This window comes from Arachis ipaensis, chromosome B10, assembly GCF_000816755.2.
Source record: "Arachis ipaensis cultivar K30076 chromosome B10, Araip1.1, whole genome shotgun sequence".
In the NCBI taxonomy this organism is placed as follows: domain Eukaryota; kingdom Viridiplantae; phylum Streptophyta; class Magnoliopsida; order Fabales; family Fabaceae; genus Arachis; species Arachis ipaensis.
Genome location: NC_029794.2, coordinates 129,535,235 through 129,549,246, shown reverse-complemented (window position 1 = coordinate 129,549,246; position 14,012 = coordinate 129,535,235). Strand labels below are relative to the sequence as shown.

Sequence of the window (14,012 nt, the reverse complement as noted above, 5' to 3'; positions counted from 1 at the left end):
AAAAACTATTCAAACAAATTTCAGCAAATTCAACACAAATTCAGCATATTCAACACAAAATCAACAGCATTATCCATCAATTCAGCTAATTTCCAACACTTTCAGTAATATAACACAAACTAATAATCCTAAAATTAATCTACCTTAACCACCTAAAATCAATATACTTGGCAAAAATTTTGTGTATATAAATTACAAAAATATTAGCAAACAACTAGCAAATAGCTACGAAAGATAAACTACTAAAATCTTATTGCATGACTAGCCAAAGGCATAAGCACATGCTTATCAAAGCATCAATATCATCATCACAGAAACTATACACCCATCCTAAATTTATAAATCAACGATAAATTCAATATACTTGGCAAAAGAATAAAAAATTTACAGCAATAAATGATTTAGCTAAGTGATTTTTTAAGCAATGCAACAACAAATTCAATCAATTTTCAACAATTGTTCAACAAAATAAATAATCTTTTAACATTAATTCACATAAATTTAACATATTCAACACAAAATCAGTAGCATTATCCATCAATTCAATCAATTTTTAACACTTTCAACAATATAACACAAACTAATAATTCTAAAATAAATCTATTTTAACCACCTAAAATTCACTAAAATAAAAAATTAAATCTAACTAAATTAACTAACTAAAATTAGAATATTAAAACAACCTAATCAAAACATAATTTGAAAACAAAAAGAATTTAAAAAAATCTGGAATGCAAAACTACGAATTGGTTTAATTAATTTGTATAAGAAAGAATCATAAATACGCACAAATTATGGATGTTAATTTATTCAATATTTTGAAATATTATGTATAAGATAAGAATTTAATATTGATGGTTGTTTTTGTTGATGGCTTTCTACTGCTCATGGTTGTTTTGTGATGTTCTAAGACTCTGACATAGCATACACATATCAACATAGCAATGTATTGAATTATTGAATTTCTTTTATGTTCTGAAATTATGTACTGAATTGCCTTTGGTGTATGGTTTATGCATATATTAAGTGTACACAAAAATTAGCAAACAAAATAAAATATATATCAAAATATAAAATACGTATAGAATTATAGAAATGAATTAAATTATATTTATTTATACACAAATATATAATGACTAATTTTATTTACTGATATTTTAGTGCGCAAATTGCATTTTTGATTTTCCTATATATAAATTATAATTGGAATGAGGCATGCCACGAATTGAAGCTACGGCTGGTAAAAATCCAGGTACCAATTAGAGTTCTCAATCTGGAAGTACCACTGGAATCGTTAGTTCTTTTGAAAAAAAAAATTGCCAGGAATGCTCTTGGAAGTAGAAATAACTTAGGATGCTGAGAGCATGAGATTTCTGTAGAAGGAGATGTGAAAAAAATACGATGCAAACACTAGCATAAGATTTTTTTAGGTGGAGTTTTTATACATTCAAACACCACTTTGCGGGACCTTGTTCCTTGTAGAGCTAACTATTACTAGTGAAATTGATAAGCAAATGTGTGATACTGTGAGTGGGTTGCAAATGAATTTGATAACCAAACAAGCATGGCTGCATGGGTAAGGCTGCTGAGGAAGATGACATTCATGGTGAAAAAAATGAAAGTAAAAAAAAAAAAAAAAAAAAAAAAAAAAAAAAAAAAAAAAAAAAAAAAAAAAAAAACTGAAAAGCAACATATTCAAGAAAAATCACATTATGAAGTTATTTATTCCATTTCATCCGTAATATCCAAATATGCATGTAACTAAAGAATAGAAAGAAGAATAATTAACTAAAAAGTAAGGAATACTATTCATGCACCACCACCATTAAACTAAATTTTGGAGTTGAATTAAATTTACTCAGTTTTAAAAGTTTTGATTAGTTTTTTTACTCTCTCCCTTGCTGAAATTTCCTGACTAAAACATCGACCGCGTAAGGTCTCAATCAAGCATAGCATTCATAGTGTTCTTCACCATCCTTCCCTATACGCCAGTTTAATTTTCTAGACGTTGATATTACGGTTCCTAGCTTCCAAGCAAGAACCAAACGAACCAGACAGAGCTTTCAGTTTCAATAATCTTACTTGACTAAAAATAGTGTTTAATGCCTCTTGATATATATGTCTTCTTACCCAAAACAAAGTACTAATAATATTCTTTCTCTGAATTAAACACTAAGTACTACTCCTTCCCACCATGCTTTATCTTGCATTTTAGTATTTTATTACTACTTGCCCAGTACTTTCTAGCTTTCTTTCTTCCTAGTAATATAACTACCGGCAATCGGAACAATGGCCTCACCTCATTATTTCTTCATAATTTCACTGATTCCTTTTGTTCCTAACCACATCTGCAATTAAACACTCGACTCTCCTTTTCAACCATGAACTTGAGGAGTTATAGCATAACCTCTGCCATATCCACTATCATTTACCTTTCTTTCTTGTTCCTCTCGGACTTATTAGCAATATCCATTGAAGCTTATGTTCCAGTTGATAGCCACAACATCAATTGTGGCTCAAGTGGCAAATCCTCCGACGGTGAAAGGTCATGGAACGGAGACATAGACTCAAATCTCTTAACTCTTCAACACACAAAAACAATCGTTGCTCAACCAGCCACACAACCTTCTTCCAACAAAGTTCCATATACCAGTGCTCGCTTGTCTAACTCTGAATTCAGTTACTCCTTCCCGGTCACAGCTGGCCAGAAATTTGTTCGTCTCTTTTTCCACCCTGCTTCTTACGATGGCTTTGACCGTAATAATGCCTTCTTCACGGTCAAATTCGAGGGCTTCACACTCCTTAAGGATTTCAACGCTTCGCTTAACACCGATGCTGCAATCAGCGACACCATCTTTAAAGAATACATCATCAACGTGGATGATGGGCAGAGGATCAACCTGACCTTCACTCCAAACACATCTCATCCAAATTCTTACGCGTTTGTGAATGGAATTGAGGTGGTTTCCATGCCCAATGATCTCTACTTCTTTGAACCCAGCGGACAACAAATTATATTTGTGGGTCATCCAGGCGTCCAATACGAAATGCTAAACATTAGTGCCCTGCAGACAGATTACAGAATCAAAGTTGGCGGCGGAAGAATCACACCTAAAGGTGATACTGGCATGCTCGGAGCTGGGCAGGAAATGATGACAATTATTTAAGAACGCCAAGTGCTTTGTATATGCTATCCGGTGATACGACCGGAAAGATGAACATCACTGTGAGTCCTGATTATGAAGCACCAATTGAGCTTTACAGAACATCACGTGATATGGGCAGGAATGGAACTCTCAACCAAATGATAAATTTGACCTGGGAGTTTCCTGTTGATTCTGGCTTCAACTACATGCTAAGGCTTCACTTTTGCGAGCTAGACCCAGACATCACTAAAACCAATGACAGAATGTTCAACATCTACATAGCAGGCCAGTTAGCTGAGTACCATGCCACTGTTCTAAAATGGAGCAAGCAAAAGGGAATTGCTGTACAGAGAGACTACGCAGTTATGATCCAAGGCCAAGGGATTACTCAGGAAAAGTTTAACCTTTTACTCCAATTCCATCCTGTATCAGACACATGGTACAGCGACCCTTTCTTGAACGGCCTTGAAATCTTCAAAATTAGTGACCCTGCGTCTAATAACCTGGCAGGACCCAACCCTGACCCTATTCCTCATTCATTTGCCCCACCACACCTCTCTGTCTCTCTTCAAATCTCAATCAAGAGGATCATAATAATCATAATAATCTCTGTTGTCCCTGCTGGATTCATTTTTCATTTCATTCTAGTGTTCTTCATCCGTAGAAAACAGAAGACAAAGAGCATAGCCAACACTCAAACCTTATCATTGCCATCCGCTCTTTGTCGTCGATTTTCCTTGGTTGAGATGAAAACATGCACCAATAACTTCGATGAGCTCCTCCTTATCGGAGTGGGAGGGTTTGGCAACGTGTATAAAGGCTACATCGACGAAGGTTCAACACCAGTCGCGATCAAACGGTTAAAACCGGGTTCACAGCAAGGGGTTCACGAATTCAGGACCGAAATTCAGATGCTCTCTCAACTGCGCCATCTCCACCTTGTGTCCCTTATTGGTTACTGCTGTGAGAGCAACGAGATGCTCTTGGTCTATGATTTCATGGATCGAGGAACCTTACAAGATCATCTCTACAACAATAATAATAACCCTTCCCTCTCGTGGAAGCAACGGTTGCATATCTGCATAGGAGCAGCGAAGGGGTTGCATTATCTCCATGCAGGTGCGGTCCACAATATCATTCACCGCGATGTAAAGAGCACCAACATCTTATTGGATGAGAAATGGGTGGCCAAGGTTTCCGATTTCGGCTTGTCCAAAATAGGACCCTCTGGCATTTCAATAACCCACATCAGCACTGTGGTGAAGGGCAGTCTTGGGTATTTAGATCCAGAATATTATAAACGACAGCGTTTAACTGTGAAATCTGACGTGTACTCCTTCGGAGTAGTGCTGTTTGAGGTGTTGTGTGGGAGGCCGCCTTTGATGAGGACAGTGGAAAAACAACAGATGTCACTTGCTCATTGGGTTGTATGTTGCCATGAAGATGGCACGTTGGATCAGATTGTGGACAAAGCATTAGAGGGTCAGATTGAACCGGAGTGCTTAACGAAGTTTGGTGACATTGCTGTGAGATGTTTGCATGAAGATGGTTCCCAACGACCTTCCATGGATGAAATTGTTTGGTGTTTGGAGTTTGCATTGATACTGCAAGAGAGTGGTGAGACGCATCAAGAACATCTTCTTACTGCACCTGAAATGCTTGAAATTAGCAATGTGTAACTCTGTAAGTTGGAAATCATGGGGGATAATGCCACATCTAAAATAAGGCTACCAGTTGCATCCATGCATCCATGCCGAATTGATTATTAAAAATTATTAAATAGTAATTTAATTAAATATATAAATTATTTAATAATTTTGTGATTGATTTTAATATATGATAATGTTTTTAAGAGAAAGTCTAGGAGATTAATATTTTTATTGAAATTTGGCTAACACTTAATTAGTAAAAAAAAATGAATAATTTTATACTATTGAATAAAATCTCACACCATTAAAAACACTAATAATGACTAATTAATACTTAATAGTTACAAATCATACAAGTTGTTGACTCCTCACACTCTTCTATTTTTAAATTTTCAATTAATATTTTTGTAGAAAACACTTGTATATAAATTTTTATCCTAAAATAATACACAATAATATTGTCTAAAATCTAATGGTATGTAGTTTGTTAATTGTAAGAACATTTTATATAAATAGTTAAAATAAGAAACAGTAATTTTTAATTAATATTAGTTAATTTTTTATTTATTTTTAAATTTTAAAATTTAATTTCAAAATTTTAATTTTAAATTCTAACTTTTTAAAAAAAATTAAAATAAAAAAATATAATATAAATAATTAATTACTATGCTTATAAAAAAAATTTTAATACTTTTTCATGTTTAAAATAAATTGTTTGATATTTGGAGTTTGCATTGAAACTACAAAAGATTGGTGAGACGCATCAAGAACGTCTTATTATTGCAATTGAAATGCTTGCAATTAGCCATGTGTAACGAGAAAATATTCAGTTTTGGTCTTTAAAGTTACATTTGAGTCTCAATTTAATTTTGAAGTTTTAATTGCCTCTATTTAATCCCTACATTTTTCAAATTTTAATCATTGTTAGTCGCTGCGGTGGTTTCCATCACAAAGTCAATACTAAAGGATGATGTGTATAACAAAATGCCACGCTGGACGTCTAACAGATATATTACGTAGTGTTTGAAACTTTTGCATCAATTTAGTCCCTAACAACTATTTAAATTCCTAATCCCCAATTCCATTTGAAGCTCCTAAGCTTCTTCTTTGATTCTTACTCCTCTTTTGGGAGACATTTTTATGAAGTTCATGCTGGATAGCAGCAATAAATCCGTGGGGAGTTTCGGCAACCAACGCTCTAATGGAGGTTGGAGAACCACTCGAAGTAGAGAAGAACCATTTTCATAGTGGTGTGGGTGTGGGTATAGACCCGTTCTGAGATGGTCAGAAACAGATGCAAATCCAAAAAGACCTTTATTTGGATATCCAAACTATAATGTAAGTGCAAGATTATTCTTAACTTTTTCTAAAGTTTGTAGTATCTGATTCTTTCTCCATCTCTATTGAATCTGTTTGCAGAGCGTTGACAAGAGATGGTGTGGGTTGTTTATTTGGACTAATGAATTTCATAAAGAAGGAAAAGCAAGAGGTAGAATGGTATCAAAAAATAAAAACGATGAAGATTGGAGGATAAACTTTGCTTGAAAGATTAGAAGCTTGGAATCTGATGTTAGGGCTTTGAAATTGGGAATGACTTTGTTGGTTGTAATAAATTTGCTTGTAGTTGCTATGTTATTATGAAAATGGTGAAGATTGGCCTTATGTTTTTTGGTAAAAGCTAAATTTGATGGTTTAGATTCAAATGGCAAGAATATTTACAAAAAAAATTTATATTATTGTATCTATTTTTGTATTAAGTCTCAATGAATAAAAATTACAGCTGTGTTAATATTAATCAAATAACACAAAATAAAATATAACAATTTTACACAAGAAATATCATCCAATTCTTTTATAATTCATTAACAGAACATTTACATTGATACTGAATTTAAATACAACTAAAAAGTTTTGTATAATGCAACACACAAACAAAATAAGTAAGTTATCCAAAAAGAACTATTCCAAGTATGCAAACTTAGAAAAACAAGATAACTAATCCAAAAGTATAATGCCTTATTACATATAAAGTTTCAAAACACAGAATGATCAACAATTCAATTCTCTTTTTTTGGATGTTTGAATTCGGGAGTACGGACAAATTTCATGAAACTAGCTAGTCGCGTGGCTATCCCTGGATATGCACCTTGCATTGGATCAACTAGTACATTGGTTGTTGGTGGGGTACTAGATGATCGGGACACCATTCTTTTGGTTACAAGCTTTGGGGGCCTTGCATTATGTTGCACTATACTAATCTCCATCTATAAAAAATACGAAGTTAGTGAAATTTGAACAAAAAATAAATTGGCATAGTAGTTAAATTTAAAGAATAATTTAAAATATACCATTACCTGTAAAGAGTCTTCATTCTGAGACATAATTGGTTGGCTCATGCCAAGCTCAATCTCAATCTGACCTTCATGCTGAATTTCTTGGTGTTAAATTAGAGGTATATTGTTATTAGGTGCACCAACTTGAGATGGTACATCAGCAGGTGGAATAGCATGAGAAGAGTTTACAACTGGCGTAGCAATGGTAGGAACAGCAGGGTTGGAATTACCACCATTAGCAGTAGCAGTCGCAGTTGCTATAGTAGCTGCCACTTCTTCAGCCTTCCTTTTTGGACAATTTCTCTTGGTGTGAGATTTTTTCCCACAATAGTGACAAGAACCTTCTTTATAAATCCTCTTCATCTTGGTCTTTTGCTTCTTGCTTCCATCAGGGCTCTCATCAGCATCCTTTCTATGTTTTTTCTTGGGTGCTCCTGGCATCTTTTGGAATTTCGGATCTTGTAGTCTGTTATGTAGAGACTTCTTCCACATTGCTTGGCCAAGAATATGATTTAAATGGAATGCATATGTGTCATTATATGCATCCATTGTCAACCACTTGTGGCAAAATTTATCAGGACATTTTTCGGCCCTAGCCAACAGTACAAACATGGACACAAGGCATCCCTGCACTCAGAATTACAATAGAGACAACCAGTAATATATCAATATATGTGTATCAAAAAATTAAAACATGGTATCATATAAGATTAATCTTGATCATGTAACAAAAAAGAATTCATTAACTACTACTTAGTTACCAAAAATCACATGAATATAGCCTCTCTTCCAAATCAACTATCATATTGGTTAGGTGGTCAATGACTTCAAACTTTTTATACTTTTTGTCTCCAGACCATACAGGTTCCAACTCTTTGATTCCTTCCTTATCTTCTCCAACCTACTACGCTGTATTAGGGGTAAATTTTCAATGTGACTCCTAAGTTTCACCGTAGTCCTAGCAATTGTCCTGATAGTATACATTCTAACCTCTTCCAATAGTGTGATGATGGGTTTGGCTCTGACCTCCTTAATTCGTGAGTTGAAAACCTCACAGGCATTGTTGTGAATATTGTCCATCTTGGATACATTACTAAAGAAAGTTCTACTCCATGCATCCTTTGGCCACTTGCTCAAGTATGACCATGCCTCTTCATTGAGCCTCTTAATTCTTCTCATTTCCTCAATCCACCTTTCTTGTGTTGTTGACCTTGCACATTCCCACAATAGTCTTCTAAACTCACTGTCCTTGCATTACTTGTTAAAGTTTTTCTACATATATTATACACAAAATCTGTGATGGGCATTCGGAATGACTTTCCAAAGTGCTGAAATCAGCCCCTATATAAAGTTAAACAAAAAATCACAAAATGTAGTTACTCTCGAGTCTCAGAAAGATCCCTGAACTAGTTTTAATGAACTCAAACTGGTCCCTGAACTAATTGTAATAAACTCAAAATTAGTCAGTGTCCTCAAACCAGTTGTCGAGGGCATGTTGGGAACCAACCACCTATATTGCTCGATCTTATCATAGCCAAGATATTTGTAGTTGTCACGACCCAAAATGAGTCATGACCGGCGCTCAGGAAAATAATCCTATAGCAAGCCTAACATAGTCAAATATAAGTTCAATAAGCAAGTACAAATATTTTACAAGTTCTAAAATAAATAATTATATATTTTTAACAAAAAAAAATTAAAATAACTAAGAATGGTTGGTCCTGCCTGTGACATATGGAGCATGTACTTCTAGGAATTCGACAAAGAATAGGTACTCATTGCAGACCATTACTCTTGAATAGAAAGTCTCACACAGTCAAATATTTGTTCCTGAAAAATATTTTTAGAAAAACGGGGTGAGTTTTGCAACTCAGTGACCAGACAATACATCTATAATCAACATGAGACTATACAAACATTATCATCAAAATAATTTTAATTAGAAAGTAATAGTTAATAATAATAAGTGAATCAATAAGGGAGTTCTCATACAGAAATCAAATCAAAAATCCACACCTGGGCGGCTCCACCTCTATGGGTAGCCCTTTCCTCTTGTGTGTCCTAACAGAATAACAGATCTAACGTGTGGCCTACACGTTAGGCTAGCAACACCCCTGCTAGCTGGAGTCTGAGTTAGATGCATCTAAGTTAACGTCATAACCGCCGTTAACTACGGTTTTCTAATACGAGCCTCCCAAACCAATTCCAAACATATAATTTCAAATACAACAAATATTTTATTTTTCAAATATATAGGGTATCAAATCAAATCAAATCAAATCAGATAATACTCTCTCATCAGAAATCTTTTTCAATCATATTTTTTCAATCATGAGAGATTTCAAATATATTTCACAATTTTTAAAATAAGTGAGTACCAACAAATACTTCAATACTTCAAAAACAGATATTCAAGTAAAATCAAACATTTTGGAATAATGCAAAACTTTAAAAAAATATATATAGTCTCATGTATAGTTCCAAAAGTATAAACTTCATAAAAATGAGTTATTTAATTCTAATAAATCAATTATTTTAATCAATTCAAAATCGTTCAAAATAAATATAGCTATAATTCAAAGATCATAATAGATGTATATATCAAAATAATTGCAGATGCACAATCAAACAATTATAAATGTAAAGCCTACTCAAAACGTAGTCCCAAGGGACTGAAGATACCAAACCCAGAGTGCCAAATTCAAGGTAAGAAGGATTGAAGTGGAATGAAAAGAATGAGCGTAGAATTTGAACCGGAGTAGCGACAAGATAGAGCTGGCCATAGTTCTCGATTGTTGAAACTATAATCCAAACGCGTCGACGGAACCTTTCCTCTCAACCCGAAACTGCAGCAGCTACAACCTCAGCTCCAAATCACTTTCTCAGCAACCACAACGACTCGGACTTTAGGGAAACAACTAGCGGCAACACCGGTGGTGGTTCCGGCAACAACAGCGCCATACCCATTGACCAGAAACCCCGGCAGCGGCGGCGGCAGAAGAACGGCGACCTCAATGTGACTTCCCGGCGGCCAGAGGTGCAGTGGCGCTTCCGGCAGCGGCGAGCCACTCCAGCATCCCCTTGTGCAAGCTCTCTTCCTCCGACAGCGACCCAGACGGCGGCGGTGAGCTCGTCGCAGTAGCTCCCCCGACAGCTAGCCCTCCAACACGACAACAACACAAAGGCTTCCCTCTCTCTCCTCATGTTCACCTCTTTCTCTCTCCTCCATCGTTGTTGATGATGGCGGCAACTGGCAGCAAGGTGTGATGGGTTCGGCGGCTCAGTGGGGAGGGCAGTGGCAGGACACGCAGCGGCGGTCCTCTCTTCTCCCTCGCAGCGCAGCTCTCCCTCCATTCTTCTCTTCTTTATTCATGTGATTTGTGTGTGTGTTTTAAGTGAGGAAGGGGGTTTGGGGAGGATGACGGCTAGTGAGGACTGAGGGTTGAGAGAGTGTTTTTTTGTGTGATTAGGGTTAGGAAAAAAGAAAAGGAAGAGTGGCCCACAATTTTTTTTTTATGAGTTATTACAGTAGTAGTCTCTGACTGAAAAAATATCCAATGTATCTGTATTTAACTCAAATAATTCTAAAATTTGCTCCCTGCAATATGTCAAGCTTCCATCTTCATTTCTGACAAATAATCCTCCATGGTGATATATAATTTTAATGAATTGATCTTCTCTCTGCGCACAAAATTTTTAAAAAATGGTTAACAACAACTAGAATTAGTGTGCTTGATATAAATATAAGTTGTTATGAGACAACAACAAACCAAATTAAAGCACAAAAACCAAATTTAGAACATCCATAGATGAAATAGAAATAAAAAAAGGAACGATGTACAAAAATAAATACTAATATCTTCCCCACAAAGGTTAAAAACTAGGAGGACAATTCTATGATGTGTTGTATTATCTCTTATAGGAAAAATATAATTATTCTAGGTTCTCGAAAAATAAGATCAAACCAAAAAGTAATGTTTCCAATAAATTTAGTAAAACATAAAAATACAATTCAAAATTAAGCAGCAAGTCCACAGATAACTTATTTATGCATTGTTTGGATTAAAAGAATTTGTAGAAAAATAAAATGCTGGAGAAAAAAATAGATGAAAAAATCAATTTTTTATTGTTTGAATTAACAAAAAAATTGAATGAAAAACATAAAAATATATGTGGAGCTCATGTAAATTTTTTCTCTTCAAAGTTGCGAAGAAAACTTATGCAGAAGTGCAAACATGGGTTAAAATATAGAGTTACCATTTGAATTATAATTTATATATATTATATAAAAACATTAATATAATTTTACTCTATTATAATTTTTTCTTTTCTTTCTTTTTCTTCCATCCAAGAAAAATAAATTTTTTCTTCTATTTTCTTTCTATTCATTTTTTCTTCATCTAAACACACACACAAAAATATATTTTTCTTTCCATTTTGTTTTCTCTCATTCCTTCCATCCAAGCAAAAGAAATTTTTTCCTCTATTTTCTTTCCATTCATTTTTTCTTCATCTAAACACACACACAAAAATATACTTTTTTTTTTCATTTTGTTTCCTCACATTTTCTTTCTTTCTATTTTCTTTCCTCTTATTTTTTATCTTATATTCAAACAATAGCTTAGTGTTTATCTATTTATCTTCTATTAATATTGTTATTACAAGGATACATATGATTGTATAAAAACGATATAACCTAAACTTTGATTATTTGAGAATTTATTGAGTGGCTAGAATAGCTCCACATCACAAACCAATGAATGCTAACAATAGGGATGATCACAAAAACAGCTAAAAAAGGTATTTGCAAGGATTACTCGCATTTTGGGGCTAGACTCGTGAAATCCTCACGACCTGCCACCCGAAAATGAATAAGGACTTGGGGTGGCAAACGGGCCAAAATCCGTCAGGCTGACCCGCATAACCCGACAAAAAAGGAGGGTTGGGCTGGAAATTTGAGACTGTCAAACTTAAAAAGTCCGCATACTCCGCACCACCTAATCCATGAGCTTTGGCGGGTTTCGGTGGGACGGTGCAGGTTTTTCCGCTGGACCAAGCTTTTATTTTGTTAAGACCATTTTTTTTACAAATTTTTTTGATGTTATTAATCTACAAGAGGATGAAAATGATAATTGAAGATGTTCTAAGTTATATTTTGGATTATGTTTTTATGTTTGATTGATTATAAACTTGAAGATGTTCAATTATATATTTTGGATAATATTTGTTTTGCTTTGGGCAATATTGATTTTATTATTCTATTTCAAAAAATTTGATTTATAATTATGTTTATTACATATTTATAATTATAATTTTTTTATATTTTTAAAAATTATAAATTTATTAAAATTATTGTAAAATTATATATATTGTTTAACATTTAATGGTTTATAAAAAAAATGAGAGCCCGCCAACCCGCCAGCCTACCATTAGGCGGGACATGGGAGAAATTTAGGACCGCCTTACTAGGCAGGGTGGGGAGGGCCAACCCACCAGATGGCAAGCTTTTGGCGAGACAAGGCGGTTTTTCCATTTGGCACCCCTAATGTGGACATGGACAGAAGTACCTGCCTCATGGAACCTATTAAATATAATATTCATTTCTTGAATTTAGTAACCCTAATTTCTGTCTCCAATTCGAATTCTTCCTTTTTCTTTCAGACTCATTATCAGTCTTGATCCCCTCTCTCTCTAACTCACTTTCTCTTCCTCTCAAGTCCGTCACTACATCGCTCAGTATCGTCCCAAAAAATTATGTTATGTTATTATGTTGGAATATATTTTTATGTTTTCTCCTTTTAAAGTGTTATTTTTCATAACGAATATGTCATAAATTGTGTTAAATTATATTGAACTGATTATTTTATGATTATTATATTATGTCTTTTTATGTTAATTTTTTTCAAAAGTTTACTGAGGAGATTTGCATTCTCTAAGGGGTAATTAAACAAGAACATACAATGATAGAGAAGGAACGGAGGCATTTTTTTTTAAATAGGAGTGAGAGATGGGAAGGGGGCTTCTCACGCTCCTCTGAGTATTCATTACCATATCTAACTAGCAACGGAGATCCAATCTGAGTCGATTTAAGAGGGGACGGGTGGACTTCATTTGCATCGGGCCTTTAAGGTAATGAACCTAAGTCGGATTTGGGACCCTAACAATGGATTTTAGTTGATCTTGCTTGCATTGAGGTCTTACTAGGCCCAAATATATCTTGAATTAATATTTTGAGTCATTGTTATAGCAAATACTATACTATTTAATATTATAACACTTAGTATATATAAAAGTTGAATATATTTACAAGATATTTTTTTAATTCAAATTAAAAAAAATTAATTATCTCTTTTTTAGTTTTAAATATTATTTTTTTAATGTAACGAAAAAGTAAAAATAACAATAATAACTCACATAATTAAAATAAATAATTTTAATATATACATGACACTATATATATCAAGGATTATTATATATGATATATAATTTTTTCTGTAATGACTATTTATATAATTTATTGAACAATTTTTTTATCTTAATATTTAATAAATTGAATTTTATAATTTTGTACAAAGTAAACAACAACTCAAAACAAAATTTTCATTTAAATTTAGAATGTGGACCGTGTTCCGTTCTTGGCAGTTCAAATTTTGAATTTAAATTTTCATTATAAAAACCGCAACTAATTAACCAGTTAATTAAGTAATTAATTGCGCAAATTAGATTTTGAAAAGTTAGATATAGAATTTGAGGATTTAAAGGTGATTTTTGGACTCAGTGGGTCTTTCTGAATCAGAAAATGTGCTTTCTGCAAAAAAACCATGAAAAATCGCGAACCAAAAGTTGAACCGATTTTAAGTCTGTCCGATACCGCACGAGAAAAA

At 33.8% G+C, this 14,012-nt stretch overlaps 1 pseudogene; it reads left to right on the top strand.

Annotated features, from left to right (window-relative positions):
- On the top strand, positions 1,728–4,903 carry LOC107623775 (annotated as a pseudogene).